General features: G+C 35.5%; 1 protein-coding gene across 1 annotated transcript in view; it reads left to right on the top strand.

The window, feature by feature from the left end:
- The window catches only part of Sas10 (UTP3 small subunit processome component Sas10), a 226779-nt gene that overhangs the window by 35446 nt on the left and 171771 nt on the right, over window positions 1-19562 (top strand). The gene's annotated exons all lie outside the window — the stretch shown is intronic.

The following is a 19562-nucleotide window of genomic DNA, read 5'->3' as shown; positions in this document are numbered from 1 at the left end:
TATTACTGTGGACTACGTGTTGTTTTTAATAATCATTAGACATCATCAGTACAATTATTGAACAAAAAAAATTGTTCAAAAATCATTAGTGCACATGCTTAAATTGGAATTTCTCTACATATACAGTTGCATGTTCATGGATTAAAACTACTGGGCTGAAATTAAAATTAATTTAATTAAATTGAAATATCACAGCTAAATTATTTAATACAAATCAGGATAACAATTTCCCAAACTTTTGGAATAGTGAGACAGTCGTTTTGATTGAGATTAGGTCTATGAAGATGGGCTTCAGCCCTTTCTTTATATAAAAGTTCATGTTTATATATGGATCTATGTAGTATCTTAGCGTTTTGCCATTATATCTTGTGTTCAGCGTTTTTGATTCCATGTTGTACAAGGCCAGATTTGTGAGGTTTGATAGGATGGATGCAGTCTTGATATTCATATATATGTTTATTTATAGATCTTCTTGTTAGTCCATAGTAAGACAAGTTACATGTACATGGTACTTCATATACATCAGGTAGCATCATTGATGGGAGTTTGTCTTTTGGAGAAGGTAGCAAGTTGTAAATTTGGTTGATGGGTTTATAGGTAGCAGTGAGTTGATATTTTTTCATAAGTTTTGCCAAACATTCAGAGATGCCTTTAATATACGGTATAGGAGTCCTGTAAGCATCTTTTTGTCTGGGTTGATTTGTAGAAGAGTGGTTAATTATTATTTTTTTTTTGTTGTTGTTATTGGATTATATCCATTTAGTAATGCTGTTTCTTTTATAATTTCCAATTCTTGTTTTAGAAATTCTTCAGAAGAACAAATCTTGTGCACCCTGGATACTAAAGATTTTATGATGCCATATTTTTGAGATGGATGGTGAGCTAATGTATTATGGATATAATGACCTCAAAAAGTTGGTTTTCAGTAGACAGAAGTGGAAATGGATCCATCTTGTTTATGCTGGATGTGTACATCAAGAAAGGAAATACCTTCTGATGATTCTTTTTCTAGTGTGAACTTGATACAAGGATGCAGGGTGTTGATGTTTTGTAGAAATGAAATCTAAATGTTCAAATGTTTATTTGGTGAAATTTACACATAAAAGCTTTCATTGGTAAGACCATGGCGCAAACTCTTACAACAGGCCCCAAGTTCCGGCATCACCTAAATGGAACAGGGACGTGAAGAATCACCAGGCCCAAAATAGTGTCCACTTTTAAAATTGCAACTTGGAATGTCAGAACTCTATATTACCTTTATGGACCTGTGTTTCACTCAGGATTTCTCCATGAGTGCAGGTCACAAAGATGCCTCCAACAATCTCGATCTTGATCCTTTCTCTTTCGTGTTATACCCATAGATTTCACTAGTGGATCTTCCCATCTTGTAGGTAGTTTTCCTGCTTTCTCTTTATTCTTGGTTGCCAGTTGAGTATTCTATATGTACATCTGTTATCCCTGAGTCTGGCTATGTGACATGCCCATCTCATCTTGCTTTCATATACTGCAGTTACCACATCTTTTATGCCTGATCTCTTTCTTAGTTCCGTGTTTCTAACATGTTCCATTTTTCTGATGTTACAAATCCCGCGTTCTATTGCACGCTGAGTTATTCTGAGAGTGTCTTCTTCTTTTCTTGTCATGTTCCAAGTTTCTGATCCTTATGTGAGTGATGGAACAATGTCACTATTAAATAGTTTTGCCTTTGCAGAGTTGTCAAGATTTGGATCAGTAAGTATTTCTTTTAGTCTGTTGATTGCTAGCCATGCAGCTTCCTTTCTTTTTACTAGTTCTTCAGATAAATCGTTATTCAATTTTAGTAATTCCTAAGTAATTGTAGGAGTCAGCTTGTTTTATAGGGATGTTATCAATATATAGGTGACTGTCACTTGTGTAGATGTTTTTGATCCATTTCGTTTTTTCTAGATTCATTTCTAAGCCTATCTTACTGCTGTTTGTGTATATTTTTCACTCATTTCTTCTAGGTCTTTTGGGTTGTTGGATATCAGTACCAGATCATCGGCAAACATAAGGATTTGTAGTTTTTCACCATCTATGCTTATTCCTCCATTTAGGTCTATTTTTTTCAAAATATATTCTAAAGTGCTGGTAAATAGATTTGGGGAGATCACATCGCCTTGAACTCTATATGAAGTTGGTAAATTAAGAAATGCCACAAGAGAAATGAAGAGACTGGGCATCCGGATTTTGGGAATTTGTGAGACAAGATGGCCAGGTTCTGGAAAGTGTCAACAAGATAATATGACAATGTATTACTCTGGGAATGATAAGAACAAACATTCGACATGGTGTAGCTGTAATAGTAGATGAAGAAATCAATAAATCAGTAATAAATTGGATCCCATTTTCTGAAAGGATAATTCTATTACAGTTTAAGGGAAATCCTGTTGATATAAATATCATCCAATCTTATGCACAGGATTTCCCTTAAACTTTTTCAGCGGACAAAAGTGAAGAAGTTGAAGAGTTTAATGAACACTTAAAAGAGATTAAAAACCTAACAAAGAAACATGAGATAAACATAATGAAGGGTAACTTTAATGCTTAAGGGGGTGATGGAGAAATTGTTGGGGAGTATGTCTTAGGCACCACAAATGAACAAGGAGATCGCCTTGTCCAGTTCTCTCAGGAAGAAGATCTAACAATTGTAAACACCTGGTTTAAATTTCCACCCAGAAGACTGTACATTTGGAAATCATCTCTAGATAGTCGACATGACATTATACATGATACCTGTGATCTCCTCTAGCTTGACTTGGGCAAACGAAGTAGCGCTTAGCCCCCCCGAGCCCTACTTCGTTCACCTTGAGTTCACAGCGGCAGTGATTCCTGAAAGCTATAGGGTATTCCCACCTTATGTGACCGCTAATTCATAAATAGTATAGAAATAGAAGACATGACACAATATAAATTAAAAAAAATGAATTTTAATTAGGAAAAGATATTTGGAAAATTTTCCAGTGTTTTTTTTTTTATTTTGGTGTGTGTGTGGGGGGGGGTTAGGTTTATTGTCAATTTTCTTGATTTGTGCAGTTAAAAATCTGGAAGAAAAAATCCTACTCACCTTTGCCAGAGGTAGATTAATTTAGGAACAATCTGAAAGAAAGCTTATAATAAATTCTTCTAGTTGATGACTAGAATTGCACTTAAAACTATTTCTTTTAGTGACCTGGTGCTATTGGAGCAAACATCATTTCCACAGAGCTATACAGACACACTTTTCCCCTCCCCCAACTAATATCTGCTAGTGGGGTGCTTAAGGGTCAAAACTGTATAACTGAGAGAAGCATAGCCTTGAAAGGAATGCGGAGAACTGACCAGGGTTTCTGACCTAATGTCCAATCCTCACATTCTCTTGGTGCATCCTGTTAGGTATCTACCTGAATACTGAACAAACGAGGATGGACTGGGATTTAGCTGACCAAATTATATTCTGATCAGCTTTAACCACAAATAAAATGATGGTACAACATCATAGAATTTCATGCTGGCTGGGGACGTCATCTGGTTAAACAATGCCCCGTTGTTTTCACCAGGGCAAACAGCAAAAAGTCAAAAAATGCATTTTTTCGTTTTCTCTTCAAAAACAGCTTGATTTTACCATTACAGCACACGGTGGCTGATACTCGCTGGGAAATGCCTATAACGATACAAGTATGATGTGTTTTGTGAGGATAGAAGGGGTAAAAAAGGGAGGGGGGAAGTGCTATTAATGATAGAGAAAGAGTTATGTCCATACAAAGTAGAGATGCAAGAGGGAAATAGTGCAAGTGGTTTTGAGGCAGTATGGTGTGAGATAGAGGTGAATGGAATCAAATACTTGGTTGGATGTTGTTATAGACCAGGAAATGTAGGTGGTGGTGATAATGAAATGTATAATCAAATTAGCCAAGAAAATAAGAAAAGGGTGATCATTATGGGTGATTTTAATTATGGCAATATAGACTGGAATGATGAGATAGCAACTGGAAGTAAAGAAAATGATTTCTTGAGTTTTTGAGGGATAACTACATCAGACAGTATGTAAAAGAGGGCACACGAGGATTGAGGGTCATGGATTTGGTCATCTCATCAGAGGATGTAATTATAAATGAGGTGTCAAATCATCCACCAATTGGTGAAAGTGACCATGAAGTGATTACCTGGGTGGTTGCCAGCAGTGTGAGGACCTCTGTGAGAAAAGGGTATATGTGGAGCTACAAGGGGGGGGGGGTGATTATGAAGAGCTCAAAAGACAGCTTTGTGGGTGTAGCATGGAATGAGGAGTTAGCTAGAAAAGAGATCAATGCAGCTTAGGGATTTTCAAAAATTATCTAGTAGAAGCAATGTCTAAATATATTCCAAGGGTGCGAAGGTTAAATAAAGTAGGTGTGAGATGGATGAATAAAGAGATTAAGCATGCGATACAGAGAAAGAGGGCATTGTGGAGGCAGCATAAGCGAAGTGGAAATAACCAATTCCATGAGGTCTACAAAGACCAGACAAGGAGGGTGACCTTGGTTGGTGAGGGTAGCTAAAGAGAGGTATGAACAGCAGTTGGCTAATGAAGACAAAAGAATTCTAAGGAGTTCTTTCGATATGTAGCCAGCAAAAGAAAGAATGATTATGGAAGGATGACATTGATTGGAGAAAATGGTATAAAGACAGCTGTTGCGGAATGTGTGGTGAAGATACTTAATGAGCAGTTCATACAGGTCTGTCAGTCTTGTGAATGTTACTTCATGGAGAGATTGAGAGCAGTAGATGATGGGGAGGAGGGACTGATTGTAAGTGAGCAAAAGGTGTATGAGGAGTTGAGTAAACTAGATGTTAATAAGGCTGTGGGACTTGATAATATATCGTCACGTGTTCTGAAGGAATGTGCCAGGGAGTTGACACCTGTCCTGACATATTTTTTTAATACGAGTCTTGCACTCAGTACCTAAGGAGTGGAAGGAGGGCAAGATTGTGCTACTTCATAAAGGAGGTGATCGAACTCAAGCATTAAACCATAGGCCTATCTGTGTGTCAGGTGTTGTGGTTAAGTTGTTGGAGAAACTTGTGAGAACTAAGATCCAGAGTTGGGTTGACAACAATGGTATCATCTTTGATGGACAGCATGGATTTGCTAAAGGGAGGTCATGTTTTAGTAATCTACTTACTTATTATAAGTGACTGCTTCCTTGGACAGAGGAGAAGGAAAAACAGTGATATACTTGGATTTCGCAAAGGCTTTTGATAAAGTACCTCATGATAAATTGATAGTCAAACTGGAGCGGATGGGGTTGGATATTAGATTGGTGCGTTGGATTGGAGATTGGCTGTCTGATAGGTATTAACATATTGTGTATGGGGTAACGATGTTGATGAAAAGGAAAGTCACTAGCGGAGTGCCTTAGGGATCTGTTTTAGGGCTATTACTGTTTAACTTGTATGTTAATGATATAGGTGAAGATTTGGATGGAGATATTCAGTTGTTTGCAGATGATGATGATGCAAAGTTGGGACGAACCATGAAGTGTAGTGAGGATGTTGTGACCTTGCAGGAAGACTTGAATAAATTGAGTGATTGGGCACAGAAATGGGGATGGGGATGTGAGTTCAATGTTGCAAAATGTAAGGTTTTAAAATTTGGAAAAAAAGATGGGATGCAGAATTTATGCTTGGTGAGGATATATTGTTGGTGGTGGAAGAAATAAGAGATCTGGGGGTGATAGTGGATAAGGATCTGAAATTTAGGGGACACATAGCCAAAATTGTGAAGACAACACAAAGGCTTCTGGGAATGATGCGGAGGACACTGACGTGTAGAAGTTGGGAGATTCTTGTTCCAGTGTATAAGGCTTTGATTAGGCCACACATGGACTGTTGTGCCCATATTTGGTCATCACCTGGTTTTCAGAAGGATGAAGAGATGTTGGAAAGGGTCCAAAGGTGACTGACTAAGGTAATTTCTGACCTCTGGAATGTCGAGTATGAGGAAAGATTGAGAAGATGCAATTTGCATAGTCTGGTGGACAGGAGGAAGAGGGTAGATATGATAGAGACCTACAAGTTGGTAAAGGGTTATAGGATCAATGCCGGAAAAGTTCTACAGAGAATAGTGGGAGATCAGGAGAGAACCAGAGGTCATCCCTGGAAACTGTATAAAGAAGGTGTGAGTAGGGGAGTGAGAGGCAGGTTTTTTTCGTGCAGAGTTGTAAATGATTGGAATGCCCTGCCTGAGAGTGTGATGTCTGCAGGCAATTTGAATGTGTTCAAAGCACGGTATGATGAGATGTGTGTGATAAATGGACCTCCCAGATGAGTCTTTGACTCATGAGGTCTTGGGTAGTAGTAATAATAATAATGTGTCTAATCTCACTCTGTCATGACATTGATGTTTCTGAATGTCGAGCTGTTAGTTTTTTGCTTTCTTTTTTCCGCACCTTGTGAGACTTCATATTGTTTATTTGAGGCCTGAGGTGACTTAAAAGTTCCATGGTGAGGAAGAGTAGGTTAACTAGTCCTTAGCCCATTGGTACTAAATACATGATAGATTTACAATGTTTTAAAGCTGCTGCAGTTTTATAACATTAATCTCAAATAGTATGGCTGTATCAGTTTACCAGAAATCTGAGAGACAGTCATGTTAAGATGAAATTAATATTTGTTAACTCTCCCTTTAACCAACAGTAGATGGCACCAGTTAAGACTAGTTCCTTGTGTTGTCTGTTAAAATGTTTTAAATTGGTGCTACTGTTAATTAATTGTTGTTGTTCACATACTTATTCTTGTGTTGTGAATTAAAACCATTGAACTAATCATAATCGTTAAGTTGCTTCATGCTTATGCTTACACCTTGAGTATAGAATTAAAACAAGAATACAATTTATTGTCGAGTATAACATACTGTACTATGTAACTAAGTGAATAACCTTTTCATGAGTATACAGAACATACAGTGAACAGGAATATTTTGATATGGAATTGTCTAATGAAATCTGAAAATAAATCATCATCATCATGCATATCAAGGATTTATGCCTAGCATGGCCTGTTCCGGCCTTAGAAGTCATCGTTTAAGAGGACGTCCTGGTTTTCTTTTTCCTAATGGCTTGTACTTTAAAGCTTGTTTTGGTGATCTTTCTGTTTTCATTCTTTGAACATGCTCCATTCATTTATGTTTATATTTTTTAAATTTTTTCTATTACTGATTCTTGGTTTAATTTTTTCATAATTTCTTCGTTTCTTTTGTGATTAAATAGAGTATACTTTGCAGTTTTTCTCATAAACTTCATTTCAGCTGTTATTAATCTTTGTGTTTTTGTTTTATTGTTCAAAGTACTTTTAGTCTGGTTTGTTTTTGAACTAGGTTTGGTTTAAATATTTTGCAATTTTTACGTTTATACCTTTTTCATTTTCATGTGATCATACATCCTAGGTAGTTAAATATATTCACCTGTTCTAAGATTTTGTTATCTATTAATATTTTAGTTCTTGCTGGATCTTGTCCTTTAAAGGCCATCGTTTTTGATTTTTCTGTTGATATTATCATACCATAATCTTTGGCTATCTCATTTAGATCTAAAATAGCTTTCTGTAAGTTATCTTCAGAATTTGTAATTATTATTTGGTTATCGGCAAAAAGGAGAGTGTTCATTGTAGGAGAAAGTTTAATACCTTGATGGAAATTTTTATTCCATTTTATTATTATTTCATTTAAGTAAATATTAAAAAGAGTTGCTGAGAGGGGACATCTCTGTCGGACTCCTTGGTTTATCTCTCTTGTATATGATAGCTCGTGATTTAATCTTATTTGTATTTGATTATTTTCGTATATACTTATGATAGCTTTTAGGATATTATTTGGTATTTGTCTTTCTTTTAATATGTTAAATAATATGTTTTTTTTAACTTTGTCAAATGCTTTTTCAAAGTCAATAAATGCAATATGTGTTTCTAAATTGTATTCTCTTCTTTTCTCTATTATTAATTTTAGGCAAAAGGCTGGGTCTATACATGATCTTCCTTTTCTAAATCCATTTTATACTTCTAAAATAAAGTTTTCGGAATATTTATAGTTTGCTATTTAAGATTCTGCTATATATTTTGTAACAGGAATTTAGTATACTGATACCTCTATAGTTTTTATGGTCATCTCTATTACCTTTTTTAAAGATAAGAATCAATTGCTTTTTTCCATTCTAATGGAGGGATACCAGTTGAATAAATTTTATTTAAAAATAATAAGAGTCTTTCTTTGAATCTTTTTCCTGCGTATTTATATAGTTCTTAACCTAGCTTATCTTCTCCAGGTGATTTTCCGTTTCTTGTTTCTTTCAGGCTGATTTCTAATTCTTCTTTACTTATTTCTGAAAATAAATACCTGAAATTAATATACCTATGAATACTGTTTCCTGAAGTATGACAGCTAGGATACTTTAAGTTCTAAAAACTATAACAAAAGCATTCCATTAAGTGATTAGCATTGGTGAGTCTTGCAGACATTTATTGTACCAGAATACATGTGTTGTTCATTTATGTTTCAACTGAATAAATGAAAAATGATAGATGTGTTCTGCAACCCTTTGTTAAACTGATTTTGCAACATATCCTGAAATTAATAATTACACAATAAATATGGGAGCACTATTAATTAAACCTAACAGAGGCAGAGGGTCTTTCCATTTCATGAAAATAGTGTTAAATTATCCGTATTGCTCAAAATTTGTTTATTTACTCTGTGCATAAAAATTGAATGGCCTATTAAGTCTAGTTATTCTCCTCTAACTATATTATTATTATTATTATTACATGACACCTCTACGAAGTCCAAAGACTCATCGAGGGAGGGCTTACTCTATAACTCTGTCTCCACCACTCAATCCTCAAACTATAATGAAACGCAACTACACCAATGCCATCTACTGCCTACCACCACTAGTATTTTCACAGACAATCGCAAACATCCATGCCCATGACGGGATTCGAACCTGCATCCTTTAGGCTGGAGAGCAGATACGCTTACCATTCAGCCAATCAGGCTGGCTATGTACAGTTATAAAGATATCAGTTAAGTTACATTAGTTTTAAACTATTGTAACATTTGAAAATTTAATTGCCAGGTCTTTCTTGTATAGTAAGACAATACTGACTGACATGTGGTTTTCTTCCTTACTTCTCTAATTGAATTATAATAATACTGGTAATGTATGGTATCAGACATAATTATTGCAAGTGATGTGAAACATCTGTCTAGGATGTAAGCAACTAACCATCATAAGGTCTATTCATTACAAATGAAGTTAGGTGGTCTCATATGGAGGCGGCAAGATTTTCTTCGTGATTTGTTTTTTATCATACTATGCAAATAGAATTAACCATCTTATGACACAGGCCATTGAGGTGAAGTAACTATTCTTTGTTTTGGATCCTGAAGCTCCTCATTTTAGATTTATGCAGCTTATTATGAATCAGTTTAATTACACATAGTTGCATTTGGACACTATAATATATCAATCCTAAACACAAGATGTTGCAGAATTTTCAGGAATAGTACCATGTGTGGACAATGATTATTGGAGAACGAATCTATTGATGTTTTTTGAAATGCTGCCAGCTGTAGTTGTTGGGAACGCTTTGTGTTCACTGTGAATCATAAACTGCGTATAATGATTATTTTATTTTATGGTGTTAATAATAGCTGATAAAATGCAAAGTAAGAGTGCGCAGTTGCTTGTGATTAAAAGAAGCATAAACCTATTACATTGCATACTAATATTAAAATGATTAAATTTAGTGATGATGGTGTATTGAACACTGTGATAGGCCACAATTTAAACTTACTGTAAGAATAGTAGACACAAACAAAGATAATTTTCCTAGCGAAGTAAAAAGTGCTACAGTAGTTAATGCTACAGTTATCCATAAACATGACAATCTTATTGGTGAAAATGGAAAAAATTTAACTGTGTGGTTGAGGACCAAACTGGTCGGCATGTTCCATTAAACCATGCTATTCAGAATAACTTTTGTTTGCAAAAATTCTAAACTTTTCATTACATATTTAATGTAAATAGATGCTTGATTTATATCATTTACAACACATGTATGACTGTTCAAAATCTTATTAAACCATTACATGGATCTATAAGTGGAAAAAGAAAAAGGCAGAAATTTGCTATATGATGGTCTGGAACCTAATGTGTCATGTGACCAGGGTACCTGTAGAAAAGACACAAGGCTTTACTAGTGCTGTCCATGAGACTAAAGTTTAAGTGAATCTGTGACAGAGTGGATTATGGATGATCTGAACCTCTCCCCTATTCAGATAGTGCATTTTTTTATTTTGTTTACATTTTTTTTATTGTGTGTGTGTGTGTGGGGGGGGGATTTGTGATTATGTGGTTATATAGAGTTAGAGTGGTTGGATGGATGAAAAGTAGTCTCTAGTGGAAAATGATGCAATTTTTAGATTCTGATGAATTTGTCAGAAAATGTTAAGAGGTAAATCTCATTTCTGAAAGAACGATCTGATCCTGTTTGGTGAGTTGTATATTATGAAAGATAAGTGAAGCTGAGTTGAGATCTGTTTTGCAAGAAACAAAGCAAGGCTGTATTTTTGGTAGTACCAAAGATGACCAGCTTGTTACACTGAAGATGGCTACATTATAAAACATATTACGACCAATGAAGAATGGCTGTAATGTTTGTTTTAGGTACTGTCAACACTAGATATATTTCTGCACTGCAAAATTTTTCAAATGATTAAGGAGGAATGGAGTGTACTATCAATAGCAAAACTATGAACAGGGTTACTTGTCAGTGAAGATTATTTACATATAGGAAAAAGGGGTAGATGATAGAATTGAACCTCAAGACTCTCCTACATCAATAAAGAAGTGAAAAGAGAATCCAGCCACATCAGCATGATACTTGCTACTTAATTACAGAGAACAGAAGGTAGACAACTCACCTGATCAGCAAATTGCTATTCTTTGGGATGGCAGTTTACTGATCAGGCATTGATGTTAATGTTATGAAATGCTCTGGCTATGTCAAGAACCAAGCGCACCAGTTTCTCAAAACCTTTACATGTCTTTGTGTCCCCAGAGGTTGGAGATTTTTCAATGATTTAGAGCAACAAAGTCCATACTGGTGGTAGTGATTAATTGGTCAACCTGCAGGTAGTGACATATTTGACTGTTGATTATCTTTGTCATTATTTTAGAGAGGATTGAGGTAAGAGTGACGATCCCTTTGACAGCAGACTTTTATGACTCTTGAAATGGGTTGAATATGGGTTTCCATGCCATGGAATAGATGCTAGTTAAGTATAAAAGAGTAAGATGTAGAATAAATGTAAGATTCTGCAGACAACTGTTGAGTATAAATGATCAGATGCCATCAGGTCGAGGAGACTTGAATATCTAGAGTTTATTTAGTATTCTTCTGAGGTGTTTCTGGGTAAAAGATTGCAGAAAGCATGTAGTGTACTGTTTGTATGGAATGTCCAAACAGGGATTTGCTTTGGTTGTCTGTGCAGGAAGGGAAATGATGGCAGAAGTTACATTTAGAAGCTGTTATAGCAGTGTCATCTTGGGGGGAGGAGTGAGAGTGGAGGTAGGTAATAGCATAGATTAGCAATAGTAGTGCCTAGTGGTATGAGACCAGGACAAAACTATCATTTATATAAGGTGCAAGTTTTCTGCATTTTATTTTTATTTTTTTTTTTCGAAATCAGATTTTGATTTTTGGATGGTTGTTTTGCATTTGTTGGATGCTAAAGTATGAACAGAGAATGGGCCAGAGTTCTTATCTCATACGCTTACTGAATTTATTTATTATTTATTTTTTTCTTGGACTGCTTATGTTGCATGTGTTGATTAATCATAGCTTGGATAGTGAGTATGACTGAACTGACCCACTTGTTTCTCTTGTAGTATCAAAAGAGCACAAGGTTAAGAATGGCTGAGGGAAAAAGTGTTCAGAAGGAGAAGAAACTTGCACAAGATCATAATCTGAGTTACAAAGAGGAGAGATGACTTCTAAAATATACTTGGATGGAGAATTGGCTAAGTAAAGATGGAATTTTGAGATTGGAGAGAGATCTGGTTGATGGCTGGATGATTTACACTACAGTATTTGCCGGCTGCAGATCTTTTAACATTTCTCAACATGGTTGATGGAACTGGAAAAGGGAAGCCAATTGGATAGAAGTCGCCTAGGAAGGTTACTTGACTGTTGGGGAGTTGGATTGCAGATCATTAAGCTTCCGAAATAGAAATTCAAAGAGTTCAGTATGATGTTGAAAATTTGGAGAGCAGCAAAGATGGCAGATGAATGTAACTGAATGGGATAAGAACCTCAATTCAGTGGCTGAAAAAAAGCAAACAAACCAAAACAGTATTCTGGATTTTGCAATCTCTCACATGAAACATCAGATTGTTCAAATGTACAAATGCCACTGCCTGTGTTGGCAAAACTATATTGAATTTTGCTGATTGTATTAGAAGTTTGTTGATTGTATTAGAAGGAAGAGAGTAGATGGAAGAACATAACTTTGAAATGGTGGATAAAGAGAAAGGAGATGATAAAGGATGATAATGAGAAATCCATCTTTTTGCTTAACATGTATCCATACATAAAACTTGCATCTTAGTCACAGAAGACAGAGTATATGATGCATGACTATTTAGGGCTTGGTACAAAACCTTATTAGAGTTTGTAGTGTTATCAAGAGCAGCCACTTAAGCTGCTCTTGAAAAGTTTGGGGAAAGATTCTCCAAACTTTTCAATGGCATTTGGATCAAAGGAGATCACTTTTTGATTTAAACAGTTGCTGAATCCATACTTACAATCACTTTTTGAATGGCTTAGAAATCTTGCAGACTATGGGGAATGTAGAGATAGCAGATATTTTCTGTGAAACGTGGGAGGATACATTGAGCCACTGAACAATGTGTTCAAAACTCATGTGAATCAACTAGCATTTGTATACTCATCATTATCATCATCAATCCTTATCCATCCACTGTTGGATGATGATCTCTTCCATATTTTTTCACATTTCTCTGTCTCTGGCCCATAATCTCCAGTCGTTTCAAATTGAATGATATAGTTCATCTCTCCACCTTGCTGATAGTCTGCTAGGTCTTCTTGAACCTTTTTGTGTTTGCCATTCTGTACAATTTTTTGTCCAGTGGTTGTCTCCCTATCTTGTGATGTGTCCTGCCAGTGTCCATTTTTTCATTTTTATTTCTTTAATGATGTTTTTCAGTCCTGTTTTTTTTTTCCTAATATCTATGTTTTTTTAATTTATCTATTATTTTTATGTCTAACATTGATCTTTCCATGTTTCTCTGTGCAGCTCCTAATTTGCTTTCCACTATTCTTGTGATGCTCTAAGTTTCTGCCCCATATGTCATAGCTGGTATGATGTATTGTTCATATGCTTGTCTTTTTAGACAGATAAATATGTTTTCTTTAAAAAATGTATTGTATTTTCCAAATTCTCTCCATCCTTGGTTTATTCTTCGTTTTACTTCATGTTTCCAATTTCTATCTTTATTCTAATTATTTGATCATATTTGAATTTATTTACATTTTCCATTTCTGTATTATTTATTTCTATGTTTTGGCTGTGGGTTTGTATTTTTGTTGTGCATTATTTTAGTTTTATCAGTATTTATGTTGAGACCAGACTTGTTGCTTTCTGTTCTTAATTCTTTAATAATTTCTTTTAGCTTTTCAGATGTTTTGGCAAGTAGAATGATGTCATCTGCTAATCTTAAATTGCTTAGAGATTGACCATTTATTCTGATACCTTTTTTTTTTTTTCCAGTTTAGATTTTTAAATATTTCTTGTAGGCAAGCATTAAATAATATTGGTGGCATTGTATCACCTTGTCTTATTCCTCTGTCTATTTTAATTTTTGCTTTTAGATTATTTAATTTATGTTGTTGCATTCTGATATATGTTGTATCAGTTGTATGTATGTGGTTATTTAGTGTCTTTATTATTACTGTTCTTTTTGTTGTATCAAATGCTTTTTCATAATCAATGAATGCGATACAAAATGGTATATTGCATTCATTCTTTTTTTTTTTCTATTAATTAATAGTTTGGAGGTGGTCATTAGTTGAATATCCACTTCTGAATCTTGCTTGGTCTTTTTGCAAGAACTCTAATTTGTTTTTCATCCTATTGGTTTAGTATTTTGGTGCGTAGTTTATACATATGTGAAAAGCAGGCTGATTGTTCTGTAATTTTTTTAGATCTGTATGATCTCCTTTTTTGTATATTAAGGCTGTGTTTGTGCTTTGTTCCAGTCATCTGGGATTTTAGATTCTGTCGAGCATTTATTAAAAAGTATTTGAACCTTTTTTTTAGTAATTCTCTTCCTCCATGCCTTATCATATCTGCTGTAATTTTATCTGGTCCCAGGCTTTTATTATTTGGCATTTCTTTTAAAGCTTTTTCTATTTCTTCAATCAACATCGATGTTACTTCCTTGTCATAGTGGATTTCAATGTCCTGATTGGGCTATTTAGAGCTGTATAAATTACTGTTGATTTCTTGATTATTTCTCTTATTTTTATGTCTTTCCTGAATCAATTTACTGTTCATTATATGTGCTTTTCCTTCATGTAATATTCTAATAGTAGTTTTGATGCTTTTATTTTCTTCAATAGTTTCTTTTAGTTTCATTCTCTTATTTCTTTTATTATTCTCTTTTCGATGGTTTTGTTTAGTTTTTCCCTTTCTATCTGAATTACATTTTGCTTCAAGGTTCTTCTTTTTTCGATTAGGTTCAGAGTTTCTTTTGTTTAGTTCTGCTATTTTTCTCTAGTTATTTTTATCGTATTTAAGCTGTTTTATGATTATATCTATAATATCTTGGTTTAGAGTATTTAAATATTTTTCTTCTTTTGCTTCCAATATCCTTCCAATATTGGATATTTATCCAACATCCTTCTGTTTGATAGATGTTTCTATTTTGTTCAAACACTTCATTTGTTATGGAGTCATCTGCTGTCTTTTGTATAAGTTTTCTCCTTTCTACTCTTGTTTATACTTTTATACTTATTCTTCCTCTTAGTATTCTATGGTCGTTTCCTGTGTTGAATTTATTTAAGATTATACTCATTCTGTTAGTTAGGATGTAATCTTTTTCATTTTTTCTTATATCATTGAGTGCTTTTCATGTCCATCTTTTGTTGAGGTATTCTCTTAAAGAAGGTGTTGGCTATTTTAAACTTGATTTTTGATTGCAAATTCGACTAAACTTTCTCCACTTTCATTCCTGTCTTCTAGTCCAAATTTCCCTGTTGGAAGTTCTTGTGCATTTGATTTTATTCCTAATTTTGAGTTTGTCACCTACGATTAAGGTGTAATGAGTTTTTTTCTTTGTGCATGAGGTCTTCCAGTTTTTTATAAAATTCTTCTATTTCATTGTCTTCATGGTTTGTTGTTAGTACATGTATTTGAATGATTTTGATTTTATATCTTGAATTTATTTTCAGAATTAGTTGAGCTATTCTATCTGATATTCCTTATCAGATATACTTATTATCTGTTATATTCTTTGTGAATTAGGAAGCCAACTGTTTCTATTGTTTTTTGTGTTTCTATAGGTGTAGAGCATATGGCCATTGTATGTGCATGTTTCCCCCTTTCCTTCTTACTTCACTGAATCCAATGATATTCCATTTATCATATAAATGCAATTAAAATGCATTTATATGATAAATGCATTTTAGTACTGAGTGGGACCATCTTTGGCCTGACAGCAGCAGCTGTTCCTTCAAGGCATGCTTTCAACCAGTTCTGATGCATCACAACAGGAATATTCTTCCCTTCCTCATGCAAGGCCACTACCCACTGCTTATGCTGACTACTGTGGTCTGGAGCGAATTCGGTATTCTAATTCATTCTAAAAATGTTCGATGGGGGTTGAGGTCTGGACTAAGCTAGCCAGTCCAACACTTCAGCGTTATTTTATGGAAACCAGCCTTGAACACGCAGTGCAGTATGGCATAGGAGCATTGTTGTGCTGAAACATGCAAGTATTTTCACAATGTCGAAAGCATGAAGTTGTCCAGGATGTCCAGGTAGCCATCAGACATAATTTTTTGGGCACGTTCACCAGTGGACCAAGTCCCATCCAACTGTGAAACACCTTTATACCATTATCAAGCATCCACCAAACTAGACCATTGGCATGATGCAGTCTTGCTAGAAGCATTCCCCAGGTTATTTCCAGATCCAAACACAACCATCAGAGTGAAACATTTGAAAGTGTGATTCATTGCTCCACAGAACCCTTTTCCAATCATCTATGGTCCAGGAATGGTATGAAAGATACCTGTCCAAATAGTGTTTAGCATTGAGGAGGGGTAATGTGTGGCTTGTTTGTAGCAGCTCTGCTTTCGTAACCGAAGGTATGCAACTTTTTGTGGACAGTTCTAGTGCTGACAGATGTCCCTGCAGCATTTTCCAGGTTGACTCCGAGGTCCGATGATGTGAGCGATGCTCGAACAATCTGAGACACAGCTTGTTGCTCTCTGCCAGTGAGTGTCGGTGGCTTTCCAGGGCACTTTCCTGCTGTAGGAGCACCATCAACTTTCCATCTTTAAATGACATAAGCAACAGTGAATCTTGGCATACTGAGACAGGTAGAAATGTCACAGACAGACCACTGATATGACACCCAGCTATCATTCCACGGAAGTCTGTTAGTTCAGCTGAATGTGGTATCTTGACATTGAGTACAGTGCAAAACATTCAGAATGTCCCACCTTTTATTACTAGATGCATGCAGACACTGAATATTTGCATGTGATAGGATTTGAAATTTGACTCACTTAAAAAAAAAAAAAAAAAAAGGTGGTAGGTTCTTCCTTTGTGAGAATTATAGTTCTAGAGTAATAACCTAGAATTGTCATGATCCTTTATGACAATTCTAGAAACAATATATCTTTCACAGATGTTGAGAATGGCAGTGTCATTACCTTAAGAAGAAGCCCAGAAAAAATTAAGTGGGTGTTTGTTGAAAAATAATATTCCTGTAAAATTGCTAACAGAGATAATCCCTACACAGGCTACTGTGTATGGAAAAGGAGTACAAAGAGCGGTGAAATAATTATTTTAGATAATTAGATCATATATACTACTTATTGCCCAAATCTCACTACTCATTGTGGATTGAAGTGCATGCAGATATATGGTTTATATTCATTGTCAGTTTAACAATTGGCTTGCAAATATCTTGAATGTAACAATTGTCTTATGCAAGCCTGCCCCAACATACTATTAGTTAAACATAAATCAACCATTTACTTATGCAATTTTTTAAAAATTTTTTATTTTTTTGCTGTTTGTTCATTTACACAGCCATCATCCAGAAATGTACTTCTCTATTAAAAACAAGCTAAGAACTGCCTCTCTTCAGTTCATTATTCTTTTCTGTTTATTGAAAATCACATGTACAGGAAGGCACTTACACATATGCAATTTTACCCATAATCCAGCCCAGTTGTATGGCATCTGTGCTGTGTCTCCAACACAGCACAGCCCTTAAAACCGAATAGGTACTCTCACAACTACAACCTGTCTAAAATTGATAGATCTTAGCAAAGTGAGCACCCTTTTTTTTCCCTTTTATATTTGTATATATTGATCTCGTGCATGAGAGGTCGAAGAACCTATAACGCACATCATCGCAATGCATGGGATGCAAGTGGAGATTGAGAAAGAAGAGGCTTATTTACATTTTTCTTGAACAGTTGCAGGCTGTAATTGTTTGTGAATACTTAATGAGGATGCTTGTTCCACAAGACAGAGGCAAGGCAGGTAGAATGAAAGAAGAGAGGAGAAGGTTCAGTGCTGCATCTGCAGTTGCATTGAAAAGGGATACTTAGCAGCTGTTTTTTGTTTTAACAGGCCCAACAGAAAGTATTGGCATGATAATTGCCATTTTAGTGGATCAGTGATCATGAGAATAACTGAAAAGAAATGATGCTGAAACATTGCATCTCTGAGATAGATTGAACTTAGTCTGTAAGGGAGGGATTATCTGTGAGCTGAATTGATCTTCTCTGGACAGCATTGGGAATGTTAAGGGTGATTTTACATGTGCCACTCCAAGCATGTGAGTAGTATTCTAAGGATAGCAGATTTGGGATTTGTATGGAATTAAAACTTGTATAGAGTTTAGCTAGGTGGTTATAAAATAAAATCTTGAGCAGAAGAAAGTGACTAGAATTCTGGATGCTGAGAATATTATTGATGTGATCATGCCAGGAGAGGTTGCAGGTAAATGCTTGTCCAAGCATAGAGATTTGATCCTGTTTGGTGATTTGTGTGTTACTGAGTGTATTGGTAGATGAGTTTGATGAACAATTTTGCAAGAGAAATGGTAAGACTGTGTTTCACTGGTAGTGCATGTGACCAGATTTTCCTTACCTGCTGAAGCAATGTTTGCCAGTCAGTGTGTATGGCACTCCTATTCATCTTACAAACCAAGCACTACATGGTTTGTCAAATTAGCAGGAGAGTATTATCATCAGTGAAGATGTGAATAGAATTTGTGGTGATTGAGAGCTGGTACAAGAGGAAGAAGGTAGGTGATAGAACAGCCCTGAGGCATTTCTGCGTTAATGGTGAAGCTCAAAGAGAGAGAGAGAGAGAGCCATCTACCATGGTATGCATTGAACAACCAGAGGTGGGGGGGGAGAGAGAGAAAACTGACAACCCAATTACAGAAGTTGGTAGGTATACCAAAAGGTTACAATTTGTTTAGCAGACATTGATATCAGTTTTGACGAATAGCTCTGGAAATGTCAAGAGTAACATGTTTTTTCACACCTTTATACTGCACTTTCTAATGATAGGTGGGTGTAGGCTAAGAGGTCACCTGTGTACTTTGAATGGCAGTATCCATACTGGTGGTTGCTGATTTATTGGTGGGGCTCTAGGTAGTGGAGAAATGGACTGTTGACTTTCTTCATTATTGTGGAGAGGACTCAGGAATGGCCATTTGATATGATTGGATATGATTGTTTCCACACTTTTCAATAGCTATTAGCTAGGCATTAAAGATTGTAGAGATAATATAGTACAGGTGTTAGGTCTGGAGCACAGTGTTTAAGTACAACTAGTGAGATGGCATCAGCAGAAGACTTTAATTTCCAAGTTAGTATTCTTCTGGTGTCTTTTTGCTCAAAAACCACAAGGCATATGGTGCACAGATTTTGGTATAGTAGAAGGTGATTTGCTTTAGAGCAGGTGTTTAGATCAGAGGAGCAGAAGCATGTCAGACCACAGAAAGGAAACGAGTGATACCCAGAGATCAACGTTATCTTTAAGTGCTGTAACAGTTCTGTCATTAGGGTCAGAAAGATGTGGGCATGCAGGTGAGCAGAAGTCACACCTAGTGGCATTAGTGAGAGACCAGAACACGTGGGCTGGAGGTAGGTATCTGCTGTTGGCCTTTATGAATCATATTTTGATCTGCTGATAACTGTTTTGCATTTATTGCATGCAGTGACCAGTCTCCTTGCTATAAAGTGGCCATGAC

This window comes from Typopeltis vanoorti, chromosome 6, assembly GCF_054136105.1.
Source record: "Typopeltis vanoorti isolate ZY-2024b chromosome 6, IOZ_Tvanoo_1.0, whole genome shotgun sequence".
Lineage (NCBI taxonomy): Eukaryota > Metazoa > Arthropoda > Arachnida > Uropygi > Thelyphonidae > Typopeltis > Typopeltis vanoorti.
Note: the sequence above shows the minus strand (reverse complement) of the source record. Positions and strands in the feature narration are given on the sequence as shown.